Source organism: Lathyrus oleraceus, chromosome 7 (assembly GCF_024323335.1).
Source record: "Lathyrus oleraceus cultivar Zhongwan6 chromosome 7, CAAS_Psat_ZW6_1.0, whole genome shotgun sequence".
Taxonomy (NCBI): domain Eukaryota; kingdom Viridiplantae; phylum Streptophyta; class Magnoliopsida; order Fabales; family Fabaceae; genus Lathyrus; species Lathyrus oleraceus.
Genome location: NC_066585.1, coordinates 440,139,272 through 440,164,131, shown reverse-complemented (window position 1 = coordinate 440,164,131; position 24,860 = coordinate 440,139,272). Strand labels below are relative to the sequence as shown.

The following is a 24,860-nucleotide window of genomic DNA, read 5'->3' as shown; positions in this document are numbered from 1 at the left end:
CTTCTGGAAAGCCTTAGAGAGCGCTTTCATAAGCGCCCTCTTAGGCCCCCTTTAGAGGGCGCTTTGTTTCCACAAGCGCCCTCTAAGGTGAAACGAAAAAATAAGGAGGAGATAGAGGGACAACAATACATGGAGCTTTTTAGAAAGCGCCCTCTAAGGTTACCCTTAGAGGGCGCTTTTAATAAAGCGCTGTTATAAGTCCACGTGCATTTCCAGCTTATAAAGCGCTTCTGGAAAGCCTCAGAGAGCGCTTTCGTAAGCGCCCTCTTAGGCCCCCTTTAGAGGGCGTTTTTTTTCCACAAGCGCCCTCTAATGTCCCCTTTATAAAGGGCGCTTTATTACAAAAGCGCACTCTAAAGTGAAGAGAAAAAATAAGGAGCGAACAACTTGAATAGACAGCGCACTTTAGAGGGCGCTTTTGTAACAAAGCGCCCTCTAAAGTGAAGCGAAAAAATAATGAGGAAATGAAGGGACACCAATAGAGGACGCTTTATTGAAAGCGCCCTCTAAGGGTAACCTTAGAGGGCGCTTCTAAAAAAGCGCTCTCTATGTCCATGTACATTTCCAGTTTATAAGGCGCTTTTGGAAAGCCTTAGAGAGCGCTTAAAGCGCTCTCTAAGACCCCCTTTAGAGGGCGCTTTTGTAACAAAGCGCCCTCTAAAGTGAAGCAAAAAAAAAATGGAGGGACAACAATAGAGGGCGCTTTTGTGAAAGCGCCCTCTGAGGTTACCCTTAGAGGGCGCTTTTGAAAAAGCGCTCTCTAAGTCCATGTACATTTCCAGTTTAGAAGGCGCTTTTGGAAAGCCTTAGAGAGCGCTTTCAGAAGCGCCCTCTTAGGCCCCCTTTAGAGGGAGCTTTTTTTAAAAAAGCGCCCTCTAAGGTCCCCTTTAGTAAACATTAAAAATATAACATATACTGCATGTCTCTTTATTTTCCCTCTCTATAAGCTATTTCGTTTTCTCTCAACTGCGATTACTCTCTACTGCGATTACTCCCTCACCGTTCATCGTTCGTTCTCCCTCCCTCACCGTCATCGTCGCCGTTCGTTCTCCCTCCCTCACCGTTCACGTTCACTGCGTTATCCTCTTCCACCGTCACTGTTCACTTTCTTCTCCATCGTTACCGTCACCTTTAAGGTATTTCTCTTCTCCATCGTTACCGTTCACTTTCTTCATGTGTTTGATTATGGCATTTTCTAAACTTAGTTTTTCATTTTGTGCATTATGTTGATTAATGTTGTTTAGGGCAAACTGAGTTTTTTATTTCTGATTGAAAACTGATATATTTGAAGTGTGTTTGAGCTTATTTTTGGAAGTTTGATGATTATGGATACAAGTTTGTTCATGTTCCAAACACCATAAGTTTGCATTGGTCTTTTGCATGCAGTAGGTGTGTGTGAGTTTGTATTCAATAATGATAAAAAAAAAGAGTTTAGATTGTTGTAACATGAGAGAAATGGAAGGTATATGAATGTGTTCACGTATTGAATCATTGTCTTACTTGGGTCTTATTGAATCATTTCTATATTACAGATAAAATGGCTAACCAAGACGATACCAATGCCGCGAATGAATCACGTAATAATGTTGGCAACTTCACCTTGTCAGCTGTATCTATCGTCACCAACTTATCGCATGGTTGGCAAGGGAAAAGTGCACAATACTTCGGGTGAATTACTTCACCATAATCCCCTCCCGGTGGGATTTATGAAAGTTTCGGTTGACCTCGTATTCGATACGGACGCCCGTCTACCATTACCTGACGTTGTTTCAGAGACAACGTTGATGCGAGATGCAGTCGGATCCTTTGTTGGTTGGCCGTCAGAGCTAATTTTCCCTGATGCCGAGGTATATATGTTCTAAATGATTATGAATATTTAGTATTCACATTTCAATTCAGCTAAAATTATGATATTTAATCAATTATATGGTAATGTTAGACTCCTACAAGACCCACACATAAAGTTGGTAAAGGGATTTCAAGACGCATCGAGTCGGTTGCATCTCAAAAAGAGGTACAAATATATATACCCATTGAATTATATACGCAACGATTCTGTTGCATCACAAAAAGTCATGATTTATTTTATATGAATTTTTAGGTTCCCGGTCGAGAGTTGAAAAGCGCTGCTAAGGATATTCCAACGACGTCCGGGACAAAATCTCAAATTTTGATGCGTCTTGAGAAAATGGTGGAGGAGTCCGATATTATGCATGGGGGGGCCATTCGTACTATAAATTTTGATGAAGGTGTTTTCGGAGCTGCTCATTTCGAAATAATTGGAAAGGAGGACTTCCAACAACTTTTTGAACACACCGAATTGGGCATCGCTGTCATTCATACATACATATGGTACTCCGATCAATCTATAATTTACTTAGTTGAACAATTTATTTACACATTTCAATGAGTAGTCTAATGTTTATTATGTTTCTATTTAAGGTATATGTATGTAACATTGATGCGGGGAACTGAATTGTGTAACCGTTTCAATTTTATTGCTGCTTCCCGTATCAACGCAACGTTAATAACGAATAATTCAACATCCGTAAAGAATGATCTAGTCGATATATTCATGGCGGCCGGCGATAAGTCTACACCCAGTTTGTATTTTTTACCGTTTAATTCTGGCAACGGGTTAGATTTTCTTTCTAATAATTTCATTTTAATCTATGTATATCTTTTACGTAGAAAATTTTCATTCATCTAAATTTTTGTTTTATTTTACAGTGGTCACTGGGTGTTGGTTGCTATGGATCTTTCGAGACTAATAGTGTATTATCTCGATTCTTTATCGGGTGATTGGAGTAAATATCCGAGTATGAAGAAGACGGTTGACGCGTAAGTGAAATTCCCCTAAATAATCGTGTGTATTTGTATATTTAATTATGTCTGTCAGATTGATCTCAATATACGTTTTTATTTTGTTAGGGCAATAATAAAATTTAGATTGAAAAAGAAATACCGCAATAGGAAGGACATTACCTGGATCAGAGTTCAGGTATATATTAAGTATCTTATTTTTGCTTATAATAGTGTTTGTAAGAAATTAACTATATATATATTGTTTGTTTTTCTGTGTAGTGTCCTCAGCAAAATAATTCGGTCGATTGCGGATTTTTTGTAATGAGATTTATGAGAGACATCATTGCGTTGAATCGTATAGACATCCCAAAAATGGTATGGAATAATAACTTAGGGTTTATTTTAATATTATCGGATATTTCATCTAATTTGTTACTAAATCATGAATATGTTTTATTCTCTTAATTGTAGTACTTTGAGGAATACAAATCTTACTCAAGAGCTCATTTGGATGAAATCAAGGATGAATTGTGTCAATTCATTGTTGATCAAAGAATCATATAGCTAGGTTGTATATTGTTGTACATATATGTATGGAATGTTGTTGTTGTATGCTGTTGTTGTATATATGTTGTATATTGTTGTTGTAATTTTACTAAATCATGAATATGTTGTTGTATATTTTTGATCAAAGAATCATATATTAATGTTGTATATATGGAGGATTAATGTTGTATATAAATGGATTCATGTTGTATATATCAATGGATTAATGGTGTATAACATTGGATTAAAGGATGAAATCAATATGAATTTTACACTTTTGCAGCATGCGAACAGGTTACCAATTAAATATCCACTGTTTTTCAAACAAATTTTTTTTAAAATAACTAACACTTTAGAGGGCGCTTTGTCCAGAAAGCGCCCTCTAAACACTGTACATTGACAACTTTAGAGGGCGCTTTTTCCTGAAAGCGCCCTCTAAACACTTTACATTGTCAACTTTAGAGGGCGCTTATTCCTGAAAGCGCCCTCTAAACACTTTACATTGACAACTTTAGAGGGCGCTTATTCCTGAAAGCGCCCTCTAAACACTTTACATTGACAACTTTAGAGGGCGCTTTTTCCTGAAAGCGCCCTCTAAGGTGTCTCTTTATGGACCACTCCAGAGGGCGCTTTTTTCTTAAAGCGCACTATAATGTGGCCCTTAAAGGGCCACTTTAGACAGCGCTTTCTCCAGGAAAACAAAGCGATGTCTTTACCTATGTCAGCGCCACTTTAGAGGGCGCTTAAAAGCGCTGTTATAGGCCAAAATAAGCGCCCTCTTTTCCCTTATTTGGCGTAGTGCACCTTGTCCTCAAGGTGGTAAGTTCCCTTAAGAGTCTCCCAATCCTCCCAAGATGTATCATCAGCATGAAGACCCTGCCATTGCACTAACACCTCAAGACGCGGTTCCGTTGTCTGAGTCCGACGAGTGTTGAGTATCACCATGGGAATGATGATAGGCTGATTCTCTACTGTGTCAGGGGGTAGAGTTGCCACAGGAACTGATGTAGCAGCAGCTTGGTGAAATGGTTTGAGCATCGAACAATGGAAAACCGGATGAATTTTGGACTCGGACGGTAGCTGTAGTTTGTAAGCGACGGCGCCAATTCTCTCCAGAATTTGAAATGGACCATAATAGCGTTTGTGTAACTTGGAATATGTTGTGTTAGTTACCGAAGTTTGCCGATGTGGACGAAGTTTAACCAATACCCAATCCCTTACGTCATACTGCACATCACGTCTGTGTGTATCAGCAATTTGTTTCATAACCCGCTGTGCCTTGGCCAATTTGTGTCGTAATTCAGTTAGCATAGACTCACGAGAGGCTAGCAATTCGTCCACAGCTTCAATTGATGAAGTTCCTGCCAAATATTGTGCCACAGTGGGTGGAGGTTTCCCAAATGTAATCTCAAATGGAGATTTGCTAGTACCAGAATGCTGAGATGTATTGTAAGACCATTCTGCCCACATCAAGTACTTTCCCCACGTTGTCGATTTGGTATGGACAAAAATGCGCAAGTATTGTTCGATGACTCTGTTCAAAACCTCAGTTTGCCCATCTGTTTGTGGATTGTATGATGAATTCATCCGTAGCTTGGTACCACTTAATTTAAAAAGCTCGCGCCAAAAGCGGCTCACAAAAAGAGGATCACGATCGGAAACCAAGCTTCGCGGCATGCCATGAATTTTCCCCACAATTTCAAGAAACAACAGTGCTACTTTGTAAGCCGTGTAATGGGGTTGCAACATGCCTAAATGCACACCCTTGGAAAATCGGTCAACTACTACGAGAATTGTCGTGTGACCTTGATACGCAGGTAATCCAACAATGAAATCTAAGGACAAATCCTCCCAAGGAGCATGTGGGAGAGGTAAAGGACACAATAACCAGTTGCCTTCTTTGTTTCATATTTGGAATGTTGACAATCCAAACAAGTAAGAACATAACGTTGTACATCCTCCCTGATTCCTGTCCAGAAAAAATTGGGGCTGATGCGTGCCAATGTTTTGGTAGCGCCCATATGACCGCCTGTGGGGGTTTTGTGGAACTCCTCAAGTAAAAGTTGGATGAAAGGAGTGGTTTGAGGTACCATATTCGCTCCTTGTAATTAATCAGATCATGAGCCACCTTAAAATCTGGACTACTAGTGGGGTTGGCGTGAATTTGTTGTAGTTTGGTGTTGAACTCGGGTTGTTATAAAAGTTCCTTCTTCAGGGATTTTAAAAAAGAGAAATTGGGCACAAACAAGAAGAGGAATTCGGCAGAAGTCACCTCTGGTATGCAAGAAAGAGCATCAGCCACAACGTTAGTTTTGCCAGAACGGTATTGAATCGTGTAATCATACCCAATCAAACGCGACATGTACATTTGTTGCTCTGGGGTTTGAATAATCTGAGACATGAGTTCTTTCAAACTTCGATGATCAGTGAGAATGACAAATGAATGACCCAATAGGTATTGACGCCATTTCTTAACAGCGGAGGTAATGGCAAAGAGTTCACGCACATATGTTGAAGCTCACATCATTTTAGGACAAAAAGGTTTGCTAAAGAAGGCAATTGGGTGGTTCTGTTGGGACAACACAGCCCCCATACCAATTCCAGAAGCATCCGTTTCAACAGTAAATGGCAAACTAATTTGGAAGAACCAATACTGGTGCATGACTAACAGCATGTTTGAGACCATCGAATGCTAATTGCGCTTCAGGTGACCATCCAAATTGATCCTTTTTTAGCAATTGAGTCAAAGAAGCAGCAATGGTTGCATAACCTTTGATGAAACGACGATAAAAACCTGTTAATCCCAGAAAACCGCGGAGAGCTTTGATAGTAGTAGGTTTGGGCCATAGTTGAATTGCTGCAACCTTTTCCCGGACTGGTTCGACCCCTGTTATGACACAATATGCCCCAAATATTCAATCTAACGTTGAGCAAATAAGCACTTGGATTGCTTGAGAAAAAATTGTCCAGCTTCTAGGACCTGAAAAGTTTGCTCTACATGCATCAAATGATTTCTATTTAATTCTTTTTTTAATTAGACAATAATTAAGATCAAATATGTGTGATTAATTAAAATATGAAAATTTTCATTGCTATATTAAATAGTGTGTAAGTTAAATGTTCCACGCTTCTATATTTTTCTTTCTCCACAACTATATATAAAATAAATGTGAAAAAATAATTCATTATTGAAAAAGAAAATTAGATATTATTTATTTAACCTTACAATTTTAATTTTAATTTTTTTAATTGAATTATTTGTGAACTTTTATTTATTATATGAAATTTTATTTTTATTAAGGATCATATTAACTCAAAATTTTGTATATAAAACTCAAAACTAAATAAATAAATAAATAAAATAGTTGAGGTTTTAATTAAACCTTAAAGAGAATTTTAGATACATTTATTAAAAATAAATGTAAAAATATATTTAAATTTTTAAATAATTTTTCTGCCCAATAAATAAGTTAAACATGTAGAAATTAACAAGTATAGATACAAATAAAAATAAAAACAATAATTTATTAGTAGAAATTGAAGATAACAATACAAATCTAAATGCTAGTTTATTAGTAAGAATTGTATTGTCTTCCCATTAATAAGAATTTTAAATAGTATTGGTAGAATAATATTATCTTTTCATTAATTATATAACAATTAAAGTTGATTAAATTTTATTTAACTAACAAAAAAATTTCAAAAAAAATTTTTGCATGTTAAAAATTTATAACACATTGATAATGATAACTTTTATAGTTAAATGATTAAATTTCTCATGTTAAAGTTGATTAAATTTTATAACAAATTGATAATCATAACTTTTTTGGTAGGTCTGATAGTTTTAATTTCATAAATAATTTTGCATGTTAAAAATTTATTTCTAACAAATTTATGTAACTTATTTCTATATAATTTTTGTAAATTTTTTATTAATAATTTTATTTCTAACAAATTTATAGAACTTATTTCTATAAAATTTATTTCAATCGTTTGATAATCTTCTTTTAATTTTTATTAATAATTTCAATTTTTTATAATAATATGTCAAATAAATTTATGGAACTTATTTTTATATAATTTTTATGAAATTTTTGCATAACCATGTTTAAAAGCTCAACATGAACAAGACGAGGGATTTCATAAACTTTTTATCTATATAATTTTTTACTACAAATATGAAATGATTGGAAAAAAATTTATTTGACCCAATAAAGAAAATAAAATATTAAATATCATATGTCAATTCAAAAAGGAGGTTTAAACATGAATATTTTGCATAACCATGTTTAAAACTTCATACCTCGCGTGTTGGTTCAAATTGATAATTCCTTTCTTCTTTTCGTTAGAATACTTCGGACATTAGATATATGGCGAACAAAATGAAACTTCATTACAAAAACAAATCAAAATAAAATAATTATCATAATCCATGACAAATAGATTTCAAATTAGTAAACCAGATTAGAATGAAAATCAAAATATGTTATCATTGCTTAAGAACTAATCATCGTAAATACTAAATACTACCTAGAAAAAATATCAAATAACATATTCAATATTAAATAATAGATTTATAACTTTAAATCAAAGGGATATGAAATTTTATTTTCAGACAACACAAATTAAACAAAACTAACTAAATTAGTGTGAGAGTTTAAGAAAAATAATTATAAGTCAAAGGACATACCACAAGGATCTTGATAGGACTGTGCCAAGCGGAAGGGAACACCGATTCTAATTCGATTGAAACCTAAAAGAAAGGGATTACATTTGTGATTATTCAACATTGATTTAGATAAAAAAAATTGATTTTGAACATTTTTTGAGAGAATTTTTCAAATTTGATTGTTTGAGAGAAGAATTGAGAGAGATGATGTAATGGTCGTGAAATCTTAATATATGTTACAAGCGTGAGTTTTACCAGCGGACTTTTCTAAATTTTAGTGGCAATTTTAATTATTTATTTATTATATATATAGTTTTAATTATTTATTTATTATGTAGATAATTTTTCCAAATCAAATTAGGTACAAACTTAAATTTTAGTATCACATTTAATATTTATATATATATATATATATATATATATATATATATATATATATATATATATATATATATATATATATATATATATATATATATATATATATATATATATATATATATATATGTGTGTGTGTGTGTGTTTTTAATCATTTTATTATTTTAGACTTATTTTTCTTAAAAACCGGTATTTTAGATTGAAACATTTATTTGTAATAAAAGTAATGTAGATTTGACACTCGATTTTTTAAAAATGGGATATTAATGATTAATATTATAATTAAATTTTTTATTTTAATTATAAAATTGCTATTGTTTATAAATTTTATGTCTTTTTAATAAAATAGATATTGAATCAATAATTTTAATGTTATTTCTTTATTAGTGAATAAGCAATGAGACAAGAGTAGCATAGGGTTGAAGTCTCAATTAATTATCCATATATAAGCTAAGATTTCACTAAATCAAAGTTTAGCAAATATGGTACAAAAATGGACAATGTTTGCTAAAGAAGATCTCAAGCATTCCTGTTGCCCATCTCTTCTGTTGTGGCATACTAGTTGGAGCATAACTTGTGAAAGTAATTGGATCTGGTCTGATCTCCAACCTTTTTCTTGCATTATCAGTTCAGTTAAAAAAAATTCCTATTATTTATCCATACATTCAACCAATTTAAAATTCCATAAATTCATAGAAAATTTTAATTCCACAAGAGTTGGTGTTGTCAGACACCGACACTGACACATATTTTTCAAAAAAGTCGGTCCTACATCAAAAATATATGTTAAATAATAAATTTGTGTGACAAACCTGTTTATCCCACATATTCATATTCATAACTAGCGACCTGACTAGCATCTTTAACTGTTTTTTTAACATTAATGTTACTTGGAGAATTTGTTCTCCTTTCCAAAGCATGAACAACTGATTTCGTAAGTTTCTTAAGTTTGTTGGAAGCTCCGAGTTTTTCTTTTAACTCCTCCTTTGATAATTTGTTTGACCCTACGTGTAAAACATAACGTATTTTAAATCCTAACAACTTTATTTAGAACAAGAAGTAACATGCGCATGCAAGTTCAATTAGAGTGATATTTAATTAACAAAAACTTCGATATAAAAAATAAAATAATTTTTGTGTGTGTGATGAAAAAAGAAATAAAAAAATTGCAATTAGACCAAATATAAATCTTTAAAAGAGATTTAAGTTAATATGTGCATATCATTTTTTCCGTCATCATCAGGAGAAAGACCATATATATAACTTTTCTTTCATGAAAACAGTTTGTTCTACGAGTAGAAAATTCCTTGAAGTTCTGCTAATCCAACTCCAAGGTACTGCATGTGTTATTTTAAAATGGGATTAAATTAATGTAGCGACAATTTATTTATAATAGATTACTTTTTTTTATTTAAAATTCTTATATAAATAAAATACTTATATTATATTATAAAATAAATGTTCTTTTACTAAATGCATACTTAAGAGTATTTTTAATTTAATTTAATTTAATTTATTTAATTTAATTCAAACAAATTTCATTTTATATTATAAAATAAAACTTTTTAAACATATTTAATTTAATTTAAATCAGACAAGAGTAGCATAGGGTTGAACTCGGTTTTGACTTTATAATTCTACTTATAACTCTAACTATGTGCTTATTGAGAATGTGATATATATAAAATGTAAGTGATCTATTTTAATTATTTATTAGTTTGATGTAATTATTTTTAAATGATCAAATAATTTATCAAAACAGCTAATATTTTAAACAAAACACATCAAATATAAAAACTAAATTCATATCGATTTATTGAAAATTATTTTGTAAAATAATAATAATTAAAATATAATTTTATAAAATAATATTTTAATAAAAGATATTCTTGCATCGCACTAGTAGATGACTATTATATATATTTTTCATGGTGGGAAAGTTTTAGTTGATTATATATATTTTTCTTGGTGGAAAATTTTTAGTTGATTTTATATATATTTTATAATTTGAACAAAATTTAAAAAATTTAAGTCAGTGCGCCGTATAGGCGTTTTTGTTGAGTAATTTTTCTCTAAGATCTAAAACGATAGAATTTTTAAGTGGCAAGATTGGTTTCACAAATTATTTTTTACAGGGAAAAACATATATCAATCGAAAAACTGTTCTTTTACATAGATAGAAAAACAAACATGTCAAAGTTCCTCCTTTGCATATTGTAGACAAAGGAATCCCATATTTTCCTGTCTCAAACAATCCTCTAAGAAATGGCCAGTAACATATGATCAAATACACACTACACAACATTTCAACCATTCCACTTTCATGATTCCCCCTTAATCCTTGCTTTTGAAACCCCAATAGTTTGATAAATATTGATGTCAATTGCAACAACAAGACAGTAGTTCCCGACAAAAATATCAACGACTTGTGGAATGTGTGTCTGCAAACATTCTTATCGTGTGTATCGTCGCTAAACAGGGAAAGATCCTTCTTTGTTATGTCAAAAGCAGTGCTAGATATTCCCAATAATTTTAGTAATATTGTAATAAATCCACTGAATCCAGCATTCATAGGTGTTATTATTGACATTCTTTGACTGTTCCACCATGCTCTAATTGTCATATGTGAAGTCAAATATTCATATATAGTGTATACATTATAAATCACAACTAATGTTATAGGAATATATATTTTCCTGATCCTAAAATCAAACAAAACAAAAGAGTGTGTTATTATGTCGTCAAAAGTCTTTCTATATGTAGCACTAGCATCAAGGTCGTCTTAAACTTTTAGACATCACGTGTAGGTCAGCTACAGTTCAACTGCGGCAAAATTATCAGAGGTTCTGTTTAGCCACAATTTAATCGTGAAAAATATTTTATAGAATTTTATTTAGCCACGATTTAACCATAATAGGATTTGGACCCTATCCAGTAGTCCGTCTTGCACATCTTTGAAGACGAACCTCTGTAGTCTTTGAAGGCGTGCTAAGCGGGCAACCGCACAATGTCTAAAAAATTTCAAGGTTAAATCGTAGCTGAACACGGTCTCATAAAATATTTATCACTGTTAAACCATGATTAAATATAGCCTATAATTGTTTTGTCATGGTCTAGCCGAGACTTATCTACATAGAGTCTCAAAAACTTTAAAACGACTTTGTGTAGCAGTAACATTGATAGGTATGTGTGTATTTTTATAACTCACCTTTGACAATAAATAGGAGTTGGTAATGATGCAAGAAGAAATGAGATAAGAGTAGCATACAAATGAGTTGAAGCCTCAATTAATGATCCTAATATAAGTTAAGAATTCACTAAATCAAAGTTTAGCAAATATGGTACAAAAATGGACAATCTTTGCTAAAGAATATTTCAAGCATTCCTATTGCCCATCTCTTCTATTGTGACGTTCCAGTTGGAGCATAACTTGTGAAAGCAAGTGGATCTGGTGTACATAATTATGATCTCCAACCTTTGTCGTGCATTATCAGTCCAGTTAAGACATTTTCGATTATTGATCCATACATTCAACCAATTTAAAATTCCATAAATTCATAGAAACTTTTAATTCCACAAGAGTTGGTGTTGTCAGACACCGACACTGACACACCTTTTTCAAAGACGTCGATGCTACATAGAGAATATATGTTAAATAATAAATTTGTGCGACAAACCTGTTTATCTCACATATTCATATTCATAACTAGCAACTTGACTAGCATCTTCAACTGTTTTTTAAACATTAATGTTACTAGGAGAATTTGTTCTCCCTTCCAAAGCATGAACAACTGATTTCGTTAATTTGTTAAGTTTGTTGGAAGCTCCGAATTTTTCTTTTAACTCCTCCTTTGATAATTTGTTTGACCCTATGTGTAAAACATAATTTTGTTAATTTGTTAAGTTTGTTGGAAGCTCCGAGTTTTTCTTTTAACTCCATCTTTGATAATTTATTTGATCCTACGTGTAAAACATAACGTACTTTAGATCCTGGCAACTTTATCTAAAAGTAACTGTTACAAAGCCAAAGGAAACAGTTCAGAAAAGTCTAACTGGGCTTACTAAAACAACACAACATGGGCCTGTTCGTAAGTCAGAAAGGAAGATACAAAAGCCCATTAGGTTTATCACTTGAAGAATTCCTGATTAAGCATCCAATAGTACTAGTATTGAGCTGGATTTTGGTACTGTAAGCTGTCAACAGCTGTCCTGCAAAAGGATAAGAACAAACAATAATTTAGAATTTTGTTTTATTTTTGAAGGATAAGGACAAGTGTCTCTAGATCCTTCTACTAGAATGTAATTGTGGATCCCTACTCTATAAAGGGAATGACAGATAAATGAAAGAGGGGAGAAAAAGTATAATATTCTTATTCTAATATTATCTCTCTCACCTTAAGACTTTTCCCTATACAGGGGAATTTAATTCTGGTACTGTTTTTTCTAACAATTTGGTGCTCTCATTTGCTTACATCATGCCTCCCCGACAACAACCACCTGAACCACCATCACTGCAGCAATTGCAGGAATCTGTCAACAATTTAGCAGCAGCTTTTACATCTTTTCGTGAACAACAAGACCACCGCCATGAAAGTTATCTCACCTCAATTCAAACCCTTCACTCACAAATATCTACCCCTACCCCTAGTAACAACCGACATTCCAATAGTGGCTCAAACAATAACCAAGAACCTACAATCAAACCCCCAAAATTACGTCTGTCACCATTTGATGGAAATAACCCACTTGATTGGATTTTTCAAGCTAACCAATTTTTCACCCACTACTCCATTCCCAACCACCAACGCTTGGCTCATGTAGCAGGTTATATGCAAGGTGATGCCCTTGGATGGTATCAATGGATGTTTCACAACCTTCTATTGTCGACATGGGATGCTTTCATTAAGGCTTTGGAGGTCCGTTTTGGTCCCTCTGCTTATGACAACCATCAACAAGCATTGTTTAAACTCAAACAAACAACAACAGTGACAGATTACCAAAGAGAATTTGAACGCCTCTGCAACAGGGTAAACGGTCTTTCACCTACCGCTATAATTGATTGTTTCATTTCTGGTTTGAAAAATCATATTCAAAATGAGTTAGCTATCCACCAACCCACCAGCATATCGCAAGCTATTGGCTTGGCAAAACTAATCGAATCAAAAACACTTGCTTCCCGACCTTACCAAACTAACCCCTCTAAGTTTTCTAAACCACCACTGTTACCCACTCCTTTCACTCCTACTTTACCAAAACCACCAGACCCACAACAACATATTCCAATACGCCGTCTAAACCCAACGGAAATGCAACAACGAAAATCCCAAGGCCTTTGTTTCAATTGCGATGAACGTTTCCATCCCGGTCACCGCTGCAAAACAAAACCCTTCTTGCTTTTACTCACAGATGAAGAACATTTAACCCTAACCGACACAACTGACCCCACTTCCACCCCTGTTGAAACCCATGATTCACCTGCATTTCCTACGGAAACCGAATCTGAAACAGCCCCAGATTCCATTCAACTTTCATTACAGGCAGCCACCGGCCAACCATCTCCACGCACCCTTCGTTTCACTGCCTCCATTTATGGCCACAATCTCACTGTCCTAGTTGACTCAGGAAGCTCCCACAACATTATACAACCTAGAATTGCAACATTCCTACACCTACCCATTCACAATTTCCCATCTTTCCCTGTCATGGTTGGAAATGGTGAATACTTGCATTGTTCCGGCCTATGTATGGATACACCATTAATGATTCAAAACCATCTTTTCACAATCCCTCTCTATGTACTACCAATTCAAGGGGCAGACCTAGTCCTAGGAGTCCAATGGCTGCAAACACTAGGACCCTTTATCTCTGATTTCTCCGTCCCCTCAATGCAATTCCACCACCAAAATACACAACTTACAATCACCGGCACCAAACTACAACTTGCCACTCCCGCATCCATCCACCAACTTAACAGAATGATACACACACACTCAGTGGCCACATTCCACTCGGTTACCATGATACCCCTCACCCAATCTACCATAACTCATGCACAAAATGATTCAACAGACCGGGACAACTTTATCCTCAACTGTCACCCAGATATACAACAACTACTCCTTCAATTTTCCCACATTTTTGACAAACCAAAAACTCTTCCACCAACAAGACCACACGATCACCACATACATCTAAACCCCAACACCCAACCCATCAACATCAAACCATACCGATACCCCCATTACCAAAAAGACGCTATGACAAAACTCATTTCAGAAATGCTTCAAGATGGTATCATCCAACCAAGCACTAGCCCTTACTCGTCCCCGGTACTATTGGTCAAGAAAAAGGACGGCACTTGGCGTTTTTATGTCGACTACAGAGCCTTAAACACCATCACCATCAAAGACCGATTCCCCATTCCCACTATTGACGAACTCTTAGATGAGTTGCATGGTGCGATATTCTTCTCAAAAATAGACCTCCGTTCGGGATATCACCAAATCAGATTGGTCCTAGAAGACATCCATAAAACAGGATTTCGCACTTTTGATGGGCATTACGAGTTCCTCGTTATGCCCTTTGGTCTTTCTAACGCCCCCTCTACTTTCCAAGCTGCCATGAATGACCTTCTTCGACCATTCTTGCGCAAATTTGCGCTTGTTTTCTTTGATGACATCCTTGTATACAGTCCCTCATGGGAAACTCACCTTACTCACCTACACCAAGTTCTGTCCATCCTATCTACCCATAAATTTTTTGCCAAGCTAGCAAAATGCCAATTTGGTGTGCACTCTGTTGACTACTTAGGGCATACCATCACAAACAGTAGTGTACAAGCTGACCCAACTAAAATCCAAGTCATGACTGCCTGGCCAACACCTAAAAATATCACAGGCCTTCGCGCATTCCTGGGTCTAACTGGATTCTACAGACGCTTTGTCCTAAATTACGCAGCGATAGCTAGCCCTCTTACGGATTTACTCAAAGCTAACGCTTTCGTATGGACAGACACCGCAGCCACAGCTTTCGAGAAATTAAAACAAGCAATGGCAAAACTACCAGCACTTACCCTTCCAGATTTCGAGCAGCATTTTGAAGTAACCACAGATGCTTCAAACACTGCCATAGGCGCTGTGTTATCTCAGAACTCCCGACCCTTAGCCTTCTTTAGCAAAAAGTTGTGCCCCAGACTGAGTTCGTCCTCCACATACGTGCGTGAGCTCTATATGCTTTAACTGAAGCAATAAAAAAATGGAGACAATACCTATTAGGATCCACCTTCAAAATTTACACTGACCACAAAAGCCTCAAAAACCTCATGACCCAAACCATCCAAACACCCGAACAACAAAAATGGTTGACTAAATTAGTTGGCTATAGCTATGAGATCCATTACAAACCTGGTAAAGAGAATGTTGTCGCAGATGCATTATCGCGAGTAAATGAGCCACCAGTTGCAGAAATTTGTGCCATGATTAGTTCCCCCTGCTCCCTTGTTATTTCCAAATTGCAAAAATTTTTCTTGACTAACCCTGCAGGTCAGAAGCTGTTAAAGAAAGCATCGGAAGATCAACTCATGCAGCAGAAATTCACAGTTAAGGCAGATTTGCTCTACTTCAAAGACAAATTATTCATACCTACAGAATCAGGGCTCATTTCCTCACTGCTAACAGAATTCCATGCATCTCCTCTAGGTGGCCACTCCGGCATTCAAGCCACCCTTGCTCGTTTGTCCGCTTCCTTTTATTGGCCTGGAATGCATAAAGATGTCAAAACGTTTGTTAATGCTTGTCACATTTGTCAACACAACAAGTATAATACTCATGCCCCCTATGGTCTTTTGCAACCTTTACCATTACCTCAACAAGTATGGGACGATATCTCGATGGATTTCATCACCCATCTTCCATGTTCCAATAACAAAACTGCCATCTGGGTCATCGTAGATCGTCTCACCAAATTTTCTCACTTCATAGCGCTCCCCACAAGTTTTACAGCAGCATCCCTAGCCCCAACTTTCATTTCTGAAATCTACAAGCTTCATGGTGCCCCCAAAACCATTGTCAGCGATCGGGACCGTATTTTCGTGAGCCAATTTTGGCGTTCTCTCTTCAAACACCTGGGCACAACATTACACTTTAGCAGCTCATACCATCCACAATCAGATGGTCAGACAGAAGTTTTGAATAGGTGTTTGGAAACTTACCTTAGGTGTTTTGTCAGCGAAGAACCTAAGTTGTGGACACGTTTTCTCTCCCTTGCCGAGTTTTGGTACAACACTTCATTCCATTCTTCAATCGGCATGACGCCTTTCGAAGCACTTTATGGTCGAAAACCTCCATCCTTGTTACCATATCCTGCAGGAAAATCCAACATTCAATCATTAGATGAGATTTTGTCTAACAAATCCAGAATCCTCAGAGTTTTAAAGGAAAACCTTACCAGAGCTAGAAATCGGATGGTTCAACAGGCAAATCGTCATAGGAAGGACAAATCCTTTGCAGTAGACCAATGGGTTTTCCTAAAACTTCAGCCTTATCGCCAAAGCTCTGTCCACCAACGATCTTCTCAGAAACTCGCGAAACGTTACTTTGGGCCGTTCCGGATCATCAAGAAGATTGGTTCTGTGGCTTATGAATTGGATCTCCCCAAGGCTTCACGAATCCACCCTGTATTTCACGTTTCTCTACTCAAACTTTGTCAGGGAACCCCTACTACCCAAACCGCTCCATTACCGGATCTAGACGCTTTTCCGCCGGCGACCCCTAACCCCTTCGCCGTTTTGAACCATCGCACCATCAACAATGAAATCACCGAGGTTTTGATCCAATGGGAAGGACATCCAGCATCTGAGGCCACGTGGGAAAGCACTTGTGAACTGACATCGAAATTTCCGCACTTTAATCTTGAGGACAAGATTTGTCTCAATGGGTACGGTAATGTTACAAAGCCAAAGGAAACAGTTCAGAAAAGTCTAACTGGGCTTACTAAAACAACACAACATGGGCCTGTTCGTAAGTCAGAAAGGAAGATACAAAAGCCCATTAGGTTTATCACTTGAAGAATTCCTGATTAAGCATCCAATAGTACTAGTATTGAGCTGGATTTTGGTACTGTAAGCTGTCAACAGCTGTCCTGCAAAAGGATAAGAACAAACAATAATTTAGAATTTTGTTTTATTTTTGAAGGATAAGGACAAGTGTCTCTAGATCCTTCTATTAGAATGTAATTGTGGATCCCTACTCTATAAAAGGAATGACAGATAAATGAAAGAGGGGAGAAAAAGTATAATATTCTTATTCTAATATTATCTCTCTCACCTTAAGACTTTTCCCTATACAGGGGAATTTAATTCTGGTACTGTTTTTTCTAACTAGAATGATATTTGATTAACAAAAACTTCGATATAAAAAATAGAATAGTTTTTGTGTGTGCTATAAAAAAAAGTGCAATTGGATCAAATATAAATCTTTAAAAGAGATTTAAGTTAATATGTGCGTATCATTTTTCCATATAACTTTTCTTCCATGAAAATAATTTGTTCCACCCGTAGAAAAGTCCTTGAAGTTATGCTAATCCAACTCCAAGGTACTGCATGTGTTATTTAAAAATGTGATCAAATTAATGTAGCGACAATTTATTTTGTATTTTATGGTTTCATATATTACCTTATACAAAATGACCATCTGATTTAAAAAAAAAATCATCTTTAAATGTAGCATAGAATTGTTGAGGACATCGAACAAAAGCAACTTGTTTTTCTCCTTTTGAATCAAACAAATTGCACATCACATTCTGAATAATTTTTGGATTGTTTACAAACATGTCACAATCGACGTTTAATATGAAAGATGCATTGGTAATCAACCCAGAAACTCTTGTCTGGATATAACTCGAGGAGCTTAAGTTAAGTGTTTATAATAAGCTATGATTACTCATATAAACAAATTCCATTATTTAGTAATGAATTAAGGATGTATAAAATTTACCAAAACATTCATGGCACCCGCTTTGAAATGATGTGGTTGTTTTGGCCTCTTCTCTCTAGATAAGTAGATCAAATGTGGCAATGCATCTTAAACCATCTCCTTGTTCTCCCATATAACCTTAAAGATTAATTTCATGAATCAAAAGTTTTGAGACTCACTATAACACTTAAAGAAAGCTACAGTTACATGTTTCAAAACCTCTGTGTAAGTATGGTGATTTTCTCATCCAAAAACGGAGAGTTATTTGCTTGGTCACAATTATTTTAAATATTAAAAGACTACGAATTAGTTGTAAATTTTGGGCTATGTAGAGTGAGTACAAAATATAATGACAGGCAAATAATTGAACCAATTTGGAATTAGTATGATACTTAGTCACGTTTGGTTTGGCGTTTGTGAGTATGGTACCTGACTCCACAATGCCAAACTCAATTTGTATGCAAAATTTTCCATACATGGCTATTAACTTTTAAGCTTACGTGTCATATTTATTTGATTCATGTCACATTTTTTATTTCTTTATTTTAAATTTAAATAATATTCTCTGATATTTTTTGTATTTAAATTGGATAATATATTTATTTTTAAATGATGCTTCGTTTGTGAAACTATCTAATAAAAAAACTTTTGTGAAATTTTAGAAATGAAAAATATAATTTACATGTCATTAATTTTCCTATCTCAAAATGTGATAAGAAGATTAAAACGGTTTCAATTTGAAATAGAAAAATCTCACCAAAACCCTAGATATCTCAAAATGTGATAAGAAAATTAAAATTGTTTAAATTTAAAATAGAAAAATCTCACCAAAAACATAAATATTATAAAATTTCAAATAAAAATAACAAACAACATCAATATCCACACTCACATTCAATGTGGATCTAGGTTCAATCTACACATACCAGTTCTATTCAAAATGAACATTCTATTGACAATATTCTAATTGGTCAGAAAGTTTATAATTATTAAATCTCTTATAAAATTTTATAAAAGAGATCACCAACAACAACAGCTAAGTCTTACCAACTAAATGAGGTCGGATATATAAATCAACTTTTGCCTTAATATTTTATCAATGATCTTGTTTTTATCTAAATCATTAATCTCGATATCTTTTTTAATAACTTATTTGATAGTCTTTCTTGGTCTTCCCACTCCTCTAGTTATTTTCCATCTCTCCATATGATATACCCTCCTTACTACAGAATCTACCAATCTTCTATATACATGTCCAAATCACCTAAGTCTATTTTCCACCATCTTCTCCGCTATAGATGCTACCCCGATACTCTGTATAATATTTTCATTTCTAAATCTATCATGTTGAGTCTTACCACACATCCATTACATAATCCTTATCTCTCATACACTCACTTTATTCTCATGTTGATTTTTAACCGCCCAACATTCTGTCTCGTACAAAATCGCATGTCTTACTAGAGTCCGATAAAACTTTCCCTTCAACTTGAGCGATATCTTTGCATTACATAAAACACCTGATGCCATTCTCCATTTCAACCATTCAACTTGAATTCAATGGTTTGTATACCTTTCATTTCTGCATTATTTTGTATCATGAACTCAAGATATTTAAATGATGTTACTTGAGAATTAATATGGTCTCCAACTTTCACCTCTAGGTTAGAAACACTTAGTATTTGTCTACACTTACATTCCATGTACTTTGTCTTACTTCTACTTAGGTAAAAATTATGTGTTTTTAATTCTCGTTTGCTAGTTTCCAACATCTCATTTAAATCATCCTTCGACTCTTCAAGAAGAACTATATCACTTGCAGAATGCATGCATCTAGGTGCTAGCTCTTGAATCTGTTTCGTGAGTACATCCAAAATTAAGATAAAAAGGTAGAAGCTTAGGCCTTGATGCAAACTAATTGTAATGGGAAAATTGTCTGTCTCTCCACCTTGTGTCCGTACACTAGTCGATACCCCCTCATACATATCTTGGATAACTCGAATATATGAAATTCTAACCCTTTTCTTCTATAGGGATTTCCACAAAATCTCTCTAGGAACTCTATCACATTCTTTCTGAAAGTCAATAAAAATTAAGTGCAAGTCTTATGGGTTGATCCGATACTCCTCCATCACACGCTATAATAGATAAATCACTTCTATGGTCGATCTTCTAGGCATAAAATCAAATTGATTCTCAGAGACTTGAGTCTATTTTCTTAATTTCCATTCAATCACTCTTTCCCATATCATGGTATGACTCATAAGCTTATTCCCTTTATAGTTTACACAATTTTGTATATCCCATTTGTTCTTATAGATTGGAACTAAGATGTTTCTTCTCTATTCCTCCATCATGCATTTTACCCTCATAATTTAATTAAAGACTTTGGTGAGTCACTCAATACTTCTATCTCCAAAAAAATTTCATACTTCAATAGATATGATGTCTGATCCAAACACCTTACTATTACTCATTCTTTTCAGTGCTTTCTCTACCTCCTCTTCTATATTACTAACATGTGTTCCTTGTTTTTTTTATCTGCGTGGATTAGTTTATTTATATCTTTATGTTAACACGTCTAATATTTGTTATTAATTAAATTTAGTGTTTTTTAAATTTTTTTTTTATGATTTGTTAAGTCATACACATAAATAAGTGTCATTAAATTTAATGAATATTATTAATTATTAATAATGTCACCAAAAAATTAGAATAACTATTATACATTAACTATAATTTTTTTATTCATTATTTCTTAAAATATAAGTCACTAAAAAAATAATTAGAGTGTATACAATATCAATATTTATTATTGTTTACCATTGAAAATTGGTAAACAAGCGATGATCTTCCAAATTACTAAATTTGGTTACTTACAGGATCAATCAGATTGTTCCTAGAACATGTGCTAATTATTTGTTAAAGTGAATTCTAATGAACATAAACACTTCGACAATGTTTAATGATAGTAATTCGTGAAAATACTCAAGAAAGAGACGAACAACATAAAGTAAAGAGAATGTTGTAGAAACGAAGATTGTTGGAAATCCCCCAAAACCTATGGAGAATTTCAATCAATCTTTATGAACAAGATTGTTATTACCCACATAATAGCAATGAAAATAAAGGAATAATGGAGAAAGAGAGAGTGTATAGAACGATTAAGGAGAAGAGTAATATAATTCTGCAGAGTTTCTCTCTGTCCACAAACTGTGGAAACTTCTTATTCACTTTGCAACTGCAAAATAGTGTGAATACAATGTTATGAATTCTCTATTCACTTCTATATGAAAATAAGGGTTACTCCCTCTATTTATAAATTTATGTTAACTTGGACCTCAAGTCAAAGCCCAAAACTATAAAAACCCAAAATTATAAAATCCCAAAATAGCTAACACTACTTAACACACTAGGTGGTTGTACACTTCCTTGCTATGTCGAGCAACCTGCTTCGACACAATGAATTACAATCCAACATACCACCTAATTCATTGTATCTAAACTATCTACATTCATTATAGCTCTTAGCCTTATGAACACTTCGACCTACATACCTTCTTTGATGCATCATCAAACCTCTACCATTCTTGTAGAATTCGATGCCAAGGAAATATGAAATATCACCTAAATCTGACATTTCATATTCCTTGTTGAGATCACCTTTGAAGTCTTCGATCTCTTTGTTGCAGCTACCTGTTATCAACAAATCACCGACATAGAGATATAGTATAAGCAATTCATTCATGCTTCTTCTTACATATACTCCATGTTCACTTGTGCACTTCACAAATTCCTTCTCCCTTAGAAAGTCATCTATCTTCTTGTTCCAAACTCTTGGAGCTTGTTTAAGTCCGTATAGGGTTTTATGCAGCCTGTAAACCTTTCTTTCTTCGCCATGTTTCACAAACCCAACTGGTTGTGAAACATAAACTTCTTCTTCTAAGGGGACATTAAGGAATGCACATCTCACATCCATCTGACACATCTGCCAATTGTTCATGTTTTCTAGACCAACAACCAACCTGATTTTTTTGATCCTAACAGGTGCAAAAACTTCATCGAAGTCGATTCCTTATTTCTAAAGAAATCCTTTCGCCACAAGTCTCACCTTGTGTCGAGTCACTTCTCCTTTGGGGTTTAACTTCACCTTGTATACCCACTTCACATCGATTTCCTTCTTGTCTTGGGGAAATTCGATAAGTAACAAAATGTTATTGACTTCGATTGACTTCAGTTCTTCGTCCATTACTTTCATCCACTTCGAATCTTTCAATGCCTCAACTATATTGACAAGTTCGACATTTGCGTAGAAAGAATAATGTACCAACTCACCTTCTTCATCGACCACATCATCTGATGTAATCACACATTCTTGCAACCTTGCAGGCATGTGTCTCGTTCTTTGAGGTCTACTTGTACTTGCTTCACCTCTGACTTCTTCCTGTCGAACTTCTCTTTCGACTTCACTAGCTGGTTCATCACAAAAGATTCTTATTGAATCTTTCTTGACATTCTCAGTCCAATCCCACTTCTTAAGCTCATCTATGATAAGGTCCCTGCTGATCACTACTTGCTTATTCACTGGGTCGAACAACTTATGTCCTCTAGTCGAATGATATCCTATCAGGATCAAATGACTAAACTTGTCATCAAGTTTTCTTCTCAACTGATTTGATACATGTATATGTGCTATAAATCTAAACACCCTCAGATGACTCAAGCTAGGCTTGACACCAGACCAACATTCTTCTGGTGTGATTCCTTCTAGCTTCTTCGTCAGACATCTGTTTAGGATATATGTCGCAATCGACACAACTTCTCCCTATAATTCTTTGGGTAAATGCTTGCCTTTCAACATACTTCTAACCATATTCATAATGGTTCTGTTATTCCTTTCTGCGACTCCATTCTGCTGTGGAGTGTAGGATGACACCACCTCATGCATAATCCCTTCTTTCATACATAATGCATCGAAGTATTTAGACACATATTCTCCACCACCATCAGTTCTCAAAATCTTGATCTTTCGATCGCTCTATCTTTCGACCATATATTTAAACTTCAAAAATACCTCGATCACTTCACTTTTCTTTTGGATCAGGCAAGACCATAGTTTTCGACTGAAATCATCTATGAATGTAACAAAGTATTTTTTTACCTCCAATTGAATCCACCTGGAGAGGACCACATACATCAGAGTATATGACTTCAATAACTTCCTTCGACTTTCTTCTTGCATCCTTACTGAAGTTGTTCTTATGCTGCTTTGCCTGCACACATTCTTCACACACTTCGTTTGGAATGCCGATTTCTGGTAATCCTGAAACCATATTTCTTATCTTCAAATCTCTGATGTCTTTGAAATTGAGATGACCAAGTCTGTAATGCCACATCCATTCATCTCTGATGGCTGTTGTTGCAAGACACTTATGCTCCATCACATTTAGTTCAATCTTGAAGGTTCTATTTTGATACATTGGAGCCTTCAAGATCAACCTTCCATTTGAGTTAAGAACACTCATCATCTTGTCTTTGATCAACACCTTGTAGTTCTTTTCGACCAACTGTCCTATGATGAGCAAATTACTCTTCATGCCCGGTATGTACAACACATTTGAAATTACTGACCTCTTGCCATCTTTCCTCATAATCAGAACGTCACCAACACCTTCAGCTGCTAGAGTGTTGTCATTTGAAAATTTCACCATGTTCTCCATTGAGGGCTTTATGTTGAAAAACCAATCTTTTCTTCCAGACATGTGTGATGAGCATCCTGAGTCCAAGTACCACTGGTCCTTGAATCTCTCTTCTTCTCTTGTTGTAACCATCAGCAATGTCTCTTCTTCTTCATGTTTCGCCAGCTTTACATAAGTTTCTTGATTCTTTTGCTTTTCTGGACAATCACTAGAATAGTGACCATACCTTTGACAATTGTAACACTGAATGTGAATCTTGTCTGCCTTTTGACCACCACCTCTTCCTCTACCTGCAACACCACCTTTTTGGTTGCCTTTGTTCCAGGGTTTTCTCTGATTCGACCACTTTCCTTCTTGCTGATTTCAACTAGTCGAATTATTGTAACCTCCTCTGCCTTTGTTTCCATTCCAGCTTTCTTTGCCTTTTCTTTCTTTTGCTAATTGAGCCTGCAAAGTCATATCACTCTTCGACTTTCCTGCAACTCTTTCAGCCATTCTTTGTTCATGAGATTCAAGCATCCCTTTAAGCTCTTCCTTTGTCAATTTTGATAAATCTTTCGACTCTTCTATGGCTACTACCACATGGTCGAACTTTGGAGCCAACGACCTCAAGATCTTTCCAACAACAGCCTTGATGTCAACACTTCTCCACATACCTTGATTTGATTCATCCATTTCATAACCTTGGTGAAGAAATCAGTTATGCTTTCACTGTCTTCCATCTGAAGCAATTCATACTTTCTTTTGTGAGTTTGTAACCTCACCTCTTTCACCTTCTCAGTGCCTCCAAAC

The 24,860-nt window shown here is 34.9% G+C and overlaps 1 pseudogene; it reads right to left on the bottom strand.

Moving 5' to 3' along the window:
- Window positions 1–5,984: 5,984 nt before the first annotated feature.
- On the bottom strand, window positions 5,985–24,475 carry LOC127104231 (cellulose synthase-like protein H1; annotated as a pseudogene).
- Between the last annotated feature and the right edge of the window lie 385 nt (window positions 24,476–24,860).